The sequence below is a fragment of the Chiloscyllium plagiosum genome, chromosome 2 (assembly GCF_004010195.1).
Source record: "Chiloscyllium plagiosum isolate BGI_BamShark_2017 chromosome 2, ASM401019v2, whole genome shotgun sequence".
NCBI lineage: Eukaryota > Metazoa > Chordata > Chondrichthyes > Orectolobiformes > Hemiscylliidae > Chiloscyllium > Chiloscyllium plagiosum.
Window position 1 is genome coordinate 138,531,973 of NC_057711.1, and position 14,720 is coordinate 138,546,692.

Below are 14,720 nucleotides of genomic sequence, written 5' to 3' on the forward strand. Positions count from 1 at the left end.
CCATCACTATTTTAAATCTAATAGAATTATGGTCGCTGGCCCCAAAGTGCTCCCCCACTGACACCTCAGTCACCTGCCCTGCCTTATTTCCCAAGAGTAGGTCAAGTTTTGCACCTTCTCGAGTAGGTACATCCACATACTGAATCAGAAACGTTTCTTGTACATACTTAAGAAATTCCTTTCTATCTAAACCCTTAACATTATGGCAGTCCCAGTCTATGTTTAGAAAGTTAAAATCCCCTACCATAACCACCCTATTATTCTTACAAATAGCTGAGATCTCCTTACAAGTTTGTTTCTCAATTTCCCTCTGACTTTTAGGGGGTCTATAATACAATCCCAACAAGGTGATCATCCCTTTCTTATTTCTCAGTTCCACCCAAATAACTTCCCTGGATGTATTTCCAGGTATATCCTCTCTCAGCACAGCTGTAATGCTATTCCTTATCAAAAACGCCACTGCCCCTCCTCACTTGCCTCCCTTTCTATCCTTCCTGTAGCATTTGTATCCTGGAACATTAAGCTGCCAGTCCTGCCCATCTCTGAGCCAGAGTTTAATGAAAGAAAAAGTTAAAAGACCATTGAACCCATAAAGAAGACGGGAGGTCCATTACTTAGATCGTGATAAAAGCGTTCATTTAATATACACACAGCAGGGGGATCAGTTAGCTAGGCAGCTGGTTTGCAGTGCAATGTGTGGCCAACAGCGTGAGTTCAATTCCTACACCAGCTGAGGTTGACATGAAGGCTTCTCTTCTTCTCGATCACTCCACTTACCTGGGGGTGTATTGACACTCATGTTTAACCACCACCAGTTGTCTGTCTAATGAGAAAGCAGCACTACGGTGACTTCATCTCCTCAGGACAACTGTAAAAGGAAAGGGATCCATTTCCGCAAGAATTGGGATTCATTCTGTAAAGTTGTTAGTGAACAGAAATAATTATTCAAGTTGCAGGAGGCAGCAGGATTCATTCACTAAATGGGACTAGTTCATTACTGAAAACAAAAAATTCTGGAGATCACAGCAGGCCAGGCCGCATCCATGGAGACAGAGCAAGCTAACATTTTGAGTCTAGGTAACTCTTCATCAGAGCTGAGTTAAAAGCCATCTAGACTCGAAACATTAGCTTGCTCTCTCTCCACAGTTGCTGCCAGACCCACTGGTATCTCCAGCATATTTTGTTTTCAGTATAGAATCCAGCATCTGCAGTAATTTGCTTCTTACATTTGCAGTTAGTGGGATTCATCTAGAGAAGTTAGGAAAAAGCTGGGAATCATCAGTTTTACTCTAAGGAGATGGGAATCCTCCACTATAATCATGAAATCAATCATGGTTAATCACCACATCACCCGATGAAGGCGCAGTGTTCCAAAAGTTTGAGATTTTAAATGAACACGTTGGACTATAGCCTGGTGTTGTATGACTTCTGACTTTGTCCACCCTAGTCCAACACCGGCATCTGCACACCATTAACCACAGAAGATAGCAACACTCTGTGAATGGTGGCAGCACTGTGTACAACATCAGAGAGTGTGTTAACATGATGAGCAGTGGTGAGAGGAAGGCTTGAACATAGGAAATCAAGGTTCTATAAGAAAACCTTTAAAATGGAATGGTATTAGCTTATCTGGGCCTACTCAAACAAAAACCCTGCCAGACATTAGCTTTCTTCATGCAACAAACCATTATTATAACCTGTTGAAATCACTTTGGGGTTCAACCAACATTATCAAATTGCAACGTGTCAATGGTAAAGAGGGCCCCACCTGCTCGAGGTTGGTGTGGCTTTGACATTCCTGTAAATCTTAGATTTAAAACAGCACCAACTGACTGACAATTTATTGTCATCTTGGGCAAATTGCACGTGACAATAAAGCTAATTTACTTGGAGCTTTCAATTAATTTTAGACCACCCCAACTGGTGGGCGGCACGGTGGCACAGTGGTTAGCACTGCTGCCTCACAGCGCCAGAGACCCGGGTTCAATTCCCGACTCAGGCGACTGTGTGGAGTTTGCACATTCTCCCCGTGTCTGCGTGGGTTTCATCCGGGTGCTCCGGTTTCCTCCCACAGTCCAAAGATGTGCAGGTCAGGTGAATTGGCCATGCTAAATTGCCTGTAGTGTTAGGTAAAAAGGGGTAAATGAATGGGTGGGTTGCGCTTCGGCGGGTCGGTGTGGACTTGTTGGGCCAAAGGGCCTGTTTCCACACTGTAAGTAATCTAATCTAAAAAAAACTACGCTGTCACTGACAGGCATCATGATTTGGAGATGCCGGTGTTGGACTGGGGTGTACAAAGTTAAAAATCACACAACACCAGGTTATAGTCCAACAGGTTTAATTGGAAGCACTAGCTTTCAGAGCAGCGCTCCAAATAAACGTATTGGACTATAGCCTGGTGTTGTGTGATTTTTAACCACTGACAGGCGTGTGGAGTTAAAACTGACAATGGAGTAGGAAAGCAAGAGCTATAGCAAGACCAAAGACATAACTGCTCAATTCCTGTGAGAAACTCAGCATCAATTCAGCAGCTATGAGCTTATCATTTATCAGTCACTCCTTGTGCAGCCAAGGTTCACACACACATGTCGTAACTCAGGCAGAGTAATCTACATCCTTTATAGACAATGCAACAGATAAGATACAACTATCCAACTGAATAGAATATAGCAATTAATTCTTTGTGAAATTATTAGTGAATCCTTGTACTACTGAGTTCCAAGTGGCACATCTTGCGACTAATTTGTTTCTGTTTCAAAGATAAGAATTATTACTGTTGATGAACTGCTGCTGATTTTTCCAGGCGAGAGGTCCAATACATTTATTTCAGGCTCCCTGTGTAGCATCAAAATCCCATTATTATAATTACTTTCTGCCTAATGACAAAAGCCTATGAAACATTTTCTATGTGTTTCTGTGATAAATTCAAGAACGCCTAATCAATGCAGGACCATTCTGGTTATGGCTCAGAACCAGTTTCTCAAAAGCAAAATTCCAGGCTTCCAGTACACCAGCTCATTTTAATCATGTCATTTACAAATCAAATAAGTTTTCGAGAGAGAGAGAAGTCTTTCATTAAATAGTTTCAAGTGATTCCAGTGTTATTATTATCACCGTTGACATCCTTCTGTCACCATTTTCTTATGCGAGGGACAAACGTGTTATTAGCTGAAGTGAATGAGTAAATACAGAGCAGCAACAGTCTGGAAAAATCAAAATCAATGGTACCCTGGCGAGGTTGATGAAGAATGTTCGTGCTGGTGGAGCTGATGCAGTCCCATCATTAAAGAAAGGGTCATGTTTCTGAGAGCAACATGAATCTAATCAGTACTAGCCATTGTACAAGGCAGTGGCTCTGAACAGATTCATGTTCATATTACATTGTGTGCATTATCTGGAAAATGGTCCTTGGGTTGAGACAGGTGCAGCATTCCCTTGAGTGACCTCGGCAGTGGTGGGGATAGAGAAGCCAGATTCTTGACTCTAAGAAAGAAATTCCCAATTTTTGCCTTAGTGTTTAAATGGTGAATCTCGCTAATGAGTGGCAACTTGTTTATTTTCAAGAATTTGCCTCTTTTCTATGTAACCCTAAATTCTAAGTCTTAGTGAAAGTATAGGTAGTTGAGACACTGGATAGGCTGAACATTGATAAACAAACGTTGGGTATTTTTAAAGATAATAATATACCAGGAGAGGATGGAATGCATTGGAGCATACTGAGAGACAGATGGAGGAAATGTAGTTGGAAGAAGAAATATTAAGATAAATATTAAGATAATTGATTTTCCTGATCTATATTAATAACTGTGAAAGGCATAATTTCAAACTTTGCAGATTTCACCTGGAAGTATTGTGAATTCTGAGGAGGGTAGACCAAGTCAAGCTGGCTGACAAATGACAGATGGATAGTGATGCTGAGAAATGTGAAGTAATACAATTTGGGATGAAGAGTATGGAAAGATAGTGTAAACAAAAGGACACAATTTGAATGGAAGTGTAGAAACAGAGAAACCTGCACATGGCTGGTCATTTATATGAAAGGTTTGGATGAGAATTTAGGATGCATGGTTAGTACATGTGTGGATGACACTAAAATCAGTGGTACAGTCGATAGTGAAGAAGGTTACAAAGGGATCTTGATCAATTGGGCTGAGGAGTGGAAGTCAGAGTTTCTGAATTTCAGTAAATGAGAAGCACTTCATTTTGGTAAAACGAACAAAGGCAGGACATATACAGTCAATGGTACAGCCCTGGGTAGTGTTATCAAACAGAGAGACCTAGGGGTTCAGGTGCATAGTTCTTTGAAAGTTGAATCACAGGTAGACAGGGTGGTTAAGAAGGCATTTAGCACGCTTGCCTTCATTGCTCAGACCATTGAGTATCGGAGTTGGGATGCCATGTTGAGGTTGTGCAGGACATGGGTGAGGCCACCTTTGGAGTACTGTGTGCAGTACTGGTCACCCCTGCTATAGCATGGATATTATGGGAGAGTACAGCAACAATTTATAAGGATGTTGCTGGGATTGGGGTGTCTGAGTTATAAGGAGAGACTGGAAAGGCTTGGATTTGTCTCACTGGAGTGTAGGAGATGGAGGGATGATCTTACAAAAGTCTATAAAATTATGAGGGATATAGGTAAGGTGAATAGCAAAGGTCTTCCCTAGGTTGGTGGAGTTCAAAACTAGGGGGCGTAATTTTAAGGTGAGAGGCGAAAGATTTAAAAGGGACCTGAGGGGCAACTTTTTAACACAGAGGGTAGTTTGTGGAATGAACTGCCAGAGGAAATGGTAGATGCAAATACAGTTACAACATTTAAAGTTGTTTGGATAGGCCCTCAAAATCTGCAGCGGTTCAAAAAGGTAGCTACCACCACCCTTTCGAGGGCAATTTGGGATGAGAAGGGCACACTGATTTTGCCAGCAATTGCCTGCATTACCAACAAAATATTGAAGCACGCTGAGGTGTCTGAGGGACTGATTGTAGCTTCTTGAAGCACTGTCACCCTTTTTTTGGAAGATGGCATTTGTCGCCCCACCCTTGCACTCCTCTAGTGCCCTCACTGTGGCCTGCCAGCCAACCAACTGGCCTTCTGCCAATCATGCCAAGATGGTGCAGTCTGAGGCTGGTCTGAAGTATCCTGAAGTATGAGCTGTGCAATGGGAGTCACCAGTCTGTTATCCATTTGCCTTCCTTTAGATTGACATAGTCAAGATGGCAAAGAAAATAGTTGCAAAGAGAAGCTGTCATTAGTGCCACCATGGTCCTGGCACAATGTACTGGCACAATTCATTGGCCATGGCAGCACATCAGCTCAACATTGAGGGAGTGCTGTTACAAAAACACATTTATCTTTCAATAGTATTTCATAAGTTTGGTCATGCATTTGGGTAGCAAGTGAGGTATGAGTATTATATTCTGTTTAATTATGGTGAATGAAAGACGCTGGTGCCATGTGGTTCTTTGCTAATGCCTGTCTGTGTATTAAGTGGAGTGCCACATTGCCTCAGGTCAATAGAAACAAAAATAGGAGGCTTGCTTTTACAGCTCAGGTTAATAAACTCAGTGAAAACTGAAAGAACTGAGGATGCTGTAAATCGGAAACAAAAACAGAAGTTGCTGGATGTTCTGAGGAAGGGACACCAGATCCAAAACATTAACACAGATTTCTCTTCACAGAAGCTGCCAGCCTTGCTGAGCTTTTCCAGTAATTGCTGCTTTTGTTTCTAATAAACTCAGAGTCGTTGGAAACTCGCTTGTCATTATTTTGCTTAAAACTATAAAGCCCTTTGAAGTGAAACTTTAGTTTGGGAACATAGTTCTATATCTGAGACTGTAGTTTAGCTTCATGTCTTAATTGTTTGTAAAGGGAAAGTCATAAGTAAACAAACAATCAAACTATGAGCAGATGTAGGCCATGCAGCTCCTTAAGTCTGATCCACCATTTAATAAGATCATGGCTGATCCAAATGTAACCTCAAAAACCCACATTCTCACCTATCCCTAATAACCCCTTGCTTGCCAATAATTAAGCCATCTCAGCTTTAAGAACATTCAAAAACTGCTTCCACCATCCTTTCAGGAAGATAGTTCCAAACTCATATGACTTCTGGGAGAGTAAGCAGTCTTCTCATCTCAGTCCTAGTTCCGGACTCATTTACAAGACTTTTCCATGTCTACCTTGTCAACACAGGTTAGAATCTTACACATATAACGAGTCTGAGTAGGCCATTTGACCCATTTAATAAGATGATGGCTGATCTGATTTTAACTCCAAAACCCAGACTCCCTCCTACTCCTGAGAGCCTTTCACTCCCTCAATTACCAAGAATTTATCCATCCTTCTTAAAAATATTCAAAGACTTTGTTTCCACTGGCATTTTGGGAAGAAAGGTTCAAAGATTCATGACCCTCTGTGAGAGAAAAAAAAATTCTTAATCACTGTTCCAAAAGAGCAACAAACTGATACAGCTACCACAGGATGTGGTGGTGATGGGAAGGGATGGGTAGGGCATTGGTGTGGTAGCATGCTATAACAGAGGCAGTGACTAGCAAGGGTTAATAAGACATAACCTTTAGTGGTTAGGTTTGCAGAAAGAAGACAAAAGATGACAATTACAGACAACAGAGCAAGAGACATCCACTTGGTCAATCAGAAGTCATGTCTCAAAGTCGACTGATTGCCATATTAATTTAGCATTCTTTTATACTTAAAGAGATAACCATAAAAAAAATTCAGTGAAACTTGTGGAAGTATGTTTCTACCCAAAATGGTCCTGTAGCTATTCAGGACTGTATTGGAATGATCATTTTCACAGCCATGTACTTGTGCTTCTCTGAGATTGCAGTTGTACTGCAGAGATGACAGAATCAATAAGGATGTACTTCCTGGCGCATTGCTTCCCACTGAAGTTCATTTAGATAAAGTTTATTGAACATCCTGGGTAAATATGGCTTCAGGCCTGTAAATTGAGAGAGGGAAGTGTTCAATGAGCTGAGATTCCTTGTACACCAGCCACTGAAAGTTAGCATATTGGTGCAGCAAACTGTATGTTGGTCTTCATATTGAGTGGATTCAAGTACAGGAGCAAGGATGTCTCTCTGTAATTATACAGGGCATTGGTGAGGCCACACTTGGGATACTGTGTGCAGTTTTGGTCTCCTTATCTCCTTATCTTGCTGCAGAGGGAAGGTTTACCAGATTGATTCCTGGTGTGGCTGGTCTGGCGAATAAGGAGAGATTGAGTCAATTGGATTGAATTCACTGGAGGTTCAAAGAGCTGAGAGTGGGGAATCTCATCGAAACCGATTAAAGTCTAACAGAACTAGGCAGGTTGGATGCAGGCAGGATGTTCCTGATGGTGGGGGAGCCCAGAATAAGGGGTCATAGTTTAAGGGTATGGGGTAAATCTTTTAGCGCTGAAACAAGGAGAAATTTCTTCACCCAGAGGATGATATGCCTGTGGAATTATTTGTCATAGAAAGTGGTTAAGGCCAAAGCATTGGGTTTTCAAGGTTATGGCTCTTCTGGCTAAAGGGATCAAGGGATATGGGGGGAAGGTGGAATTGGGGAATTGAGCTGGAAGATCAGCCATGGTCATATTGAATGGTGGAGCAGGGTCAATGGGTTAAATGGCTTAGTCCTGCTCCTAAGTTTCTCCCTGCTCCTCCACTCCCTGTCAGCAAATTGTTTTTGCCTCCACTCATTTGTCCTGTTAGTCTGTGATACAAGGAAGTGCCTACCACCAGGTCTGTGACTTGGAGCAAGTAATTTGTACAAAACCCCTGGGGTAAAGACACAGAACTTTAATGCATGCCATACTCCTCTAGAAGACTGAGTAACTCTAAAGGATTTCAGAAACCACCCAATGTTTCCAATCGCAGCAAGAGCCAGTGAAAATCACCATGCAGTACTATCATGGTAGTTGGTAAAAAAACACGAGAAAGATTTCTCCTGTTGCTGAGTGTGTGGTTAAATGCACAGCTAGGAGAAGGTGTTCACTCAAACTTTGGGTTTCCAAAAGGACAGCACAGGCATTCAACCACCCTGATTCGCGTCATGATCTGCCGACTCTGCATATTTACAAGTTGTTGTTGTTAATGTCAATTATCTTGACTTTTTCCTGTCAGAGTTAATGAGTGCTCTGGCTCTTTGTTGTATGGTGGTTAAACCTGGCGCTCTGCCATTATCTTCACCGGGAAAGTCGGATGCATGCCAGGAAAACATCATTATCACTTCCCAAGATCGGGCCTGCACTCCAAATTGCAGAGTGAAATATAAAACATGAAATCAGTCACCAAGTACCACTCTGAGTGCAAGGACAGGAAGGAATAACTCTCCCAGAGAATAAGTCAGGAAGGCACGGCATAATTTTAATTAATATTCTGCTTTAGTTTCGATCAATTATGCTGTGTCTAAATGCCCCTCTGAAACAATTAATTCTGTTTCGACCTTTCTCCTCGACAGGAAGAATTGCACGCGGGTCTGCTCACGGCATGAAGGGAGCTAGCACCATGCTTTTACCAAGTGACAGTTTACCTGACCCACCCAATATTCAACCCAGTGAGGGAGGCTCTTAAGAGCTACCCCTGGTTGATGAGCCCCTGCACAGCCCCACTGCATTCAAGCAACACAGAAACAATGGAAGCCAGGGTCAAGCCAGTCATTGCAAAACATACTAGACAGGGCTTTCAGTGTCTCGACACAGTGACACAAGTAGGTACTGCAACATGCCACAGTACTTCAGTCTCATGTATCATTGACATCAGTTACATTTTGCTCAACACTCTTATTGTAGGGTGGATGCAGTGCAAAAGCAGTGTCTACTGAAATTGGAAAAGCTTAGGAATGAGATAATTCAGCCAAGGAGAGAGCCCAGCTCAATAGAAGAGAGCTGGCCAATCAGCTCATTGTCCAATGATTCCACTGAGCAGCTCATACCTCTGTCCTGAGGACTCAGAGAACACTGTAAACAGTTCATAACCATCCTCTGAAGTGGCTTTGGAAGTCACTCAGTTGTCAGGAAGCACATCTTATCTAAGGACAAAAATTGCTGGACTTGACTACAAAGGCAACATCCCAAGAAAGAATTAAGAAGGAAACTGACAAAAGATGTTTGAGGTTAGAGACTTTTGTGGGGTAGCCAAGTTTTGAAATGAGACATATAGGGAACTTAGCTATTTCATCCAATATTCTTATATTAGAAGCATGCAGTGTGAGTAAAGATCATGTAACATTGATTTAATTAAATAGTCTACTTCAAATTGTCACTGTGAAACATGGATAGGGATGATGATTCTCTTTTCATATCACAAACATAAATGATTGCGTTGGCCTAACTGTACAAGTGTTAACCGAGGTCAAAGTTAAGTTCCTAACCATTGATAACCTTCTAGGACACTAACCAACATTGTTGTGGTGCATTGCAGCAGTGCTATAGATGAGTTCCAATTACTGGAGAAGAAAGTTTGTCTTTTGAGAATTATTAGTTGCTGCCAATAATTTGGTGCAACTGTAAGTGCCCTGCTGAGTCTAGAGTGCAAATGATTGCTTTGCAGCACAAAATTGTAATTGTGTGCTGGAAAGGGTGTGAAAGCAGATGGTAATGGTCATAACGAAAAGTAATTTAACTCAGTAAACTCTACGGCAGAGAGATCATTTTATAACATTGAGAAACACAAGACTGAAAAATGCAAAAGCAACTTTTTAATACTGATTGTGTTTAATCACAAAGCAGTAGTGTCTTTGCGAATCTGCAAGAGAAACAGAAGCTTATTAATCACATATTCAAAGTTTCTTGGTAAGTGTCCATAAGTACTTTCGTCAGGTGGGCAATGGGCCAAGGAGTGGCTGGTGGAGTTTAATTTAGATAAATGTGAGGTGCTGCATTTTGGAAAGACAAATCAGGGCAGGACTTATACATTTGATGGCAAGGTCCTGGGAAGTGTTGCTGCACAAAGAGACCATGGAGTGCAGGTTCATAGTGTGTTGAAAGCGGAGTCACGGGTAGACAGGGTAATGAAGAATGTGTTTGGTGTGCTCGTCCTTATTGTTCAGTGCATTGAGTATAGGAATCGGGTGATAATCTGTATAGGACATTGGTTAGGCCACTATTGGAATAATGTGTTCAATTCTGGCCTCCCTACTATAGGAAAGGTGTTGTAATACTTTAAAGGGTTCAGAAAAAACCTACTTGGAGGGTTTGAGCCATAGGGAGAGGGTGAATAAGCTGGGGCTGTTTTCCCTGGAGCATTGGAGGCTGAGCTGAGGGGTGACCTTATAGAGGTTTATAAAATCATGAGGGGCATGGATAGGGTAAATAGATGAGGTCTTTCCCCCAGGATAGAGGAGTCCAAAACTAGAGGGCATAGGTTTAAAGTGAGAGGGGAAAGATTTAGGTTTGACCTAAGGGGCAACGTTTTCACGCAGAGGGTGGTACATGTGTGAAATGAACTGCCAGAGGAAATGGTGGAGGCTCATGCAATTACAACATTTAAAAGACATCTGGATGGGTATATGAATAGGAAGGCTTTAGAGGGATATGGGCCAAATCCTGGCAAATGGGATGATATTAATTTACGAGTTGGACCGAAGGATCTGATTCCATGCTGTACAACTCTATGACTCTAAGTAAAAGCATTCTGTCTAATTGTACTTGACAATAATATTTTCTACAAGAAGCAGGAAAATAATGCAAATCTTCACAATGAAAACTTGTTCATAGTTACAGTGAAAAATGCAAGCATCATGAAAGTCACAATGAATCATGTGGAGAACAAGAGTATTGCCAACATGGCAGTGTATTCATGCAGCATCCAACAGCAGCAGTGAGTGGGCACACTGAAGGATTCCTCACAAAAACAGCCGTACCAATATGATAAAGCAGTTGGAAATAAAAAACTAGTGATTAATGAGTTTTGAGAAGATCTGTAGCTCAGGTTGAGGTTCTGGATGTAGGTTTGCTCGCTGAGCTGGAAGATTTGTTTTCAGACGTTTTGTCACTGTACTAGGTAATATTATCAGTGAGCCTCCTGTGAAGCACTGGTGGTATGGCCCACTTTTTATTTATATGTCTAGGTTTCCTTGGGTTGGTGATGTCATTTCCTGTGGTGATGTCATTTCCTGTTCTTTTTCTCAGTAGGGTGGTAAATGGAATCCAAGACAATGTATTTGTTGATAGAGTTCCAATTGGAATGCCACGCTCCTAAGAATTCTTGTGCGAGTCTTTGTTTGGCTTGTCCTAGGATGGATGTGTTCTCCCAGTCGAACTTGTGTCTTTCCTCATTTGTACGTTAAGATACTAGTGAGAGTGGGTCTTTTTGTGGCTAGTTGATGTTCATGTATCCTAGTGGCTAGTTTTGTGACTGTTTGTCCAATGTTCTGTTTGTTACAGTTCTTGCAAGATATTTAGTAAATGACATTAGTTTTGCTTGTTGTCTATATCGGGTCTTTCAAGTTTATTAGCTTCTGTTTCAGTGTGTTGGTGTGTTTGCACAGTGAGCAAACTTATATCCAGAACTAGTGATTAATCTCTTTTGCATATTAAAAACAAGGGCAAGTGAGAAGAGGAATCATGTTTTCAGGGATTTGAATGAAAGGAGAGGAAAATTTCACATTTGCCACTTGCCAGCTCAATTGAATGTACTGGAACAGAGCAAGAAATCTTTTTTATTGGAAGATATTTATACCCTGAAGCATAATTTAAAAATGGTTCACCCTTAGCCCTTTTGGATCACCCCAGTGAGTTTCTTCTGGCCGTATTTGCCTGGGTCAAAGTGAGCAGCAGCAAACTGATAGTTTCCTGGGTCTGGCTCCACTGTTACATTCTGATTAAGTTAGATCAAGGTTTATGAGGACAGAAGGTGCTGAGATCAGCAGACTGAGACTGAAGTAGGGAGTTTGTGAAGTTATAGAATCTTGGTTTTTGCGCAGTGATTTTTTTTTTGCTCATTAGAAACACTTTTTGAATCTGTTTGAGCTGCCAAGGCCAGTGCTGAATTCTGTATATTTCCCACAGGGTCAGTTTGCCAGAGGATTTTGAGCACACCTCCCCCCATGTCCTTTTCCTTTGGGTGTCTCATGCTCATTGTCCCATCCAGGACCTTACACCATCCTCACCATTGCTATGTAATTCCCCATTGTGGAGAGAAATGTAAAGGCTGGTGCCTGAGAGTGAAGAGTCTAGATTAGAGTGGGGCTGGAAAAGCACAGCAGATCAGACAGCATCCGAGGAGCAGAAGAATCGACATTTCGGGCAAAAGCCCTTCATCAGGAGGTTTAATACTGCTGGAATCTGTCATCCTTTCCTGGGAGTGAAGAGGCATTCGCTGTGATCGGCACAGGTTTAGACAGACGAAGCTGAGTAGGATGAAGCAGAATTGTTGACATAGAAGGAGATAAAGAAAACACATCTCCTCAGCTCCTCCAAACCCTTGTCCTTCGGTGCCCCTTGTTTCTGTGGATCACGTGCACACAAAAGATAGAACGATTAGATCTGCACGAAGATAGAATGAATAAGGAGTGAGTGGGATTTCTGACTGCAGAAATGAAGGAACGATACAGAGATATAGGCTTATTAAACTGGAGGACAAGGTCAGAAGTCACACGACACCAGGTTATATTCCAACAGGTTATGCATTAGGGCCAGGAATTTGTGAATGCCTCTCCTTAGAGAGTGGAGATGGTGAAAGATTGTGGCTATGAGGTGTTTTACAGCGGTGTAAACAAGTGAGCGCCCAAAAGTTGCATGAGCTTTACTTCAAAGGGAATGAGAGTGTAAAAGGTGGGCACACATCTCAGTGTCCTTCCTTTGTTGGGCATTATTTACTCATTAGATCCGCATGAAGATAGAATGAATAAGGAGTGAGTGGGACTTCTGACTGCAGAAGTGAAGGACAGATGCTGAGATATGGGCTTATTAAACTGGAGGACAAGGTCAGAAGACACCAGGTTATAGTCCAACAGGTATATCTGAAATCACAAGCTTTCAGAGCATTGCCCCTTTGTCGGGTGAAGTGAGGTAAACTGGAGGAAGAGGTTTTCAGGTTATGAATGACAATTTTTGGTTTAAGTGGAGCTGTATAGCTATGGTGCAAGATACAGAGATAGCGCTAGCCATGATCGCAGTGCAATGTGAAGTAGTTTTGAAAGTGCAGCTTCTGGAAGCTGAGGGGTAAACTGGTGTCCAGGAACAACATTAGAATCTAATGTAGTACTTTGCTAAACCTGGCAATGTCATTGATTCTTGACTGGGTGAGCGATTTGTATGCCTGGCTGGTTTTTGGGTGAGCTGATGCCTTGGATACTCTCTCTCCTGCTCTCAAATCACCTCAAGGAAGTCATAAAGGTCTGGGTGAGGGCCTTCTGCTTCTCTGGCTCAATGCCAGGCCCCGATACCTTCGGGATCCAGATGGTGTCTGCGAAGTCATCATTTTGTACTAATGTAATTAAAATATTGCTAACACATGCAGTGAAGTTATTTAAAAGTGTAGGGAAAGAGACAAGTGCTGCTGTTTTTACCGATCTATCTCTCTTGTCTGCTGCTGAATAACGTTAGGCTGCACTGAAATATTCAGATAAATCAGATGCTTGGAACCATTCTGCGCCAAAGTTTACATCAACAGGAAATAATTAAATGGATCCCAGAAGTGTATAACTCCCTCTGAAGACCAGCAGCAAGAAGATTTTCTTAAAGCAGCAACAGCCATTTTACTAATTCCTCAGCTCATTTCAAGACCCATTCTGGGATTGAGGAAATCTATCAGGCCACATCAACAAGGTACTGATGATGTTCTGCTTTCTCAGAGGTGGTGACAGTGGCATAGTATTAACGTTACTGGATTCACAATACAGAACCCCAGCCTAATGTTCATGGGGACGTGGATTTCAATCCCACCATGACAGATGACAAATTTTGAATTCAACAACATCTGTAATTAACAAGGAATCTTGAGGAAACAATGCTGTCTGTTGTAAAAACCCAGCAGGTTTATTACTGTCTTTTAGAGAATGGAATCAGCCATCCTTGTCTGGTCTAGCCCACAAGTAACTCTCGGCTCACAACAGTATAGTTGATTCTTAACCACCCTCGAAACTGAACCAGCAAGCCACTCAGTTATAGATAATAGCCAGAAAGGAATGAAGTCAGACAATTCACCCAGAATTGGCCTAGGTACCAGAAGATTGGGTGAGCTGTGTCACAGGCTGGTCAAGCAACCATCTGACATAGTCATTCCCAAAGGATCATACCCTACAGGCAATGTCCCAGACACCACCACCACCATTCTTGAGTAAGTCCTGTCTCACCCAGCAGGACATTCCACAAGAGGTTGCAACACAGCGGTATACAGTCAGTAGGGAGGGCCCCAGCATTCCCTAACATTGACTCCAGTAACCATGAAGTCTCATAGCATCAGATCAAACCCTGGGCAAGGTAAGCTCCTGCTAATTACTGCCTACCACTCCGTTTAGTGTTCCTCCATGTGAACATCACTTCAAGGAAGTACAGGACTAAGGAAGGGTCATCAGACCCCAATCATTAACTCTGATTTCTCTCCACAGATGCTGCCAGACATGCTGAGCTTTTCCAGCAATTTGTGTTTTTGTTCCCCGTAGAATGCCATTGCTAGCTTCACACTGGGTTTGCTTCTACAGCCCCAGCTCCAGAAAATGAGCTGTATCACGAAAAACAAAACTTTTACAGTAAGTTGGCACAAAAATTGAG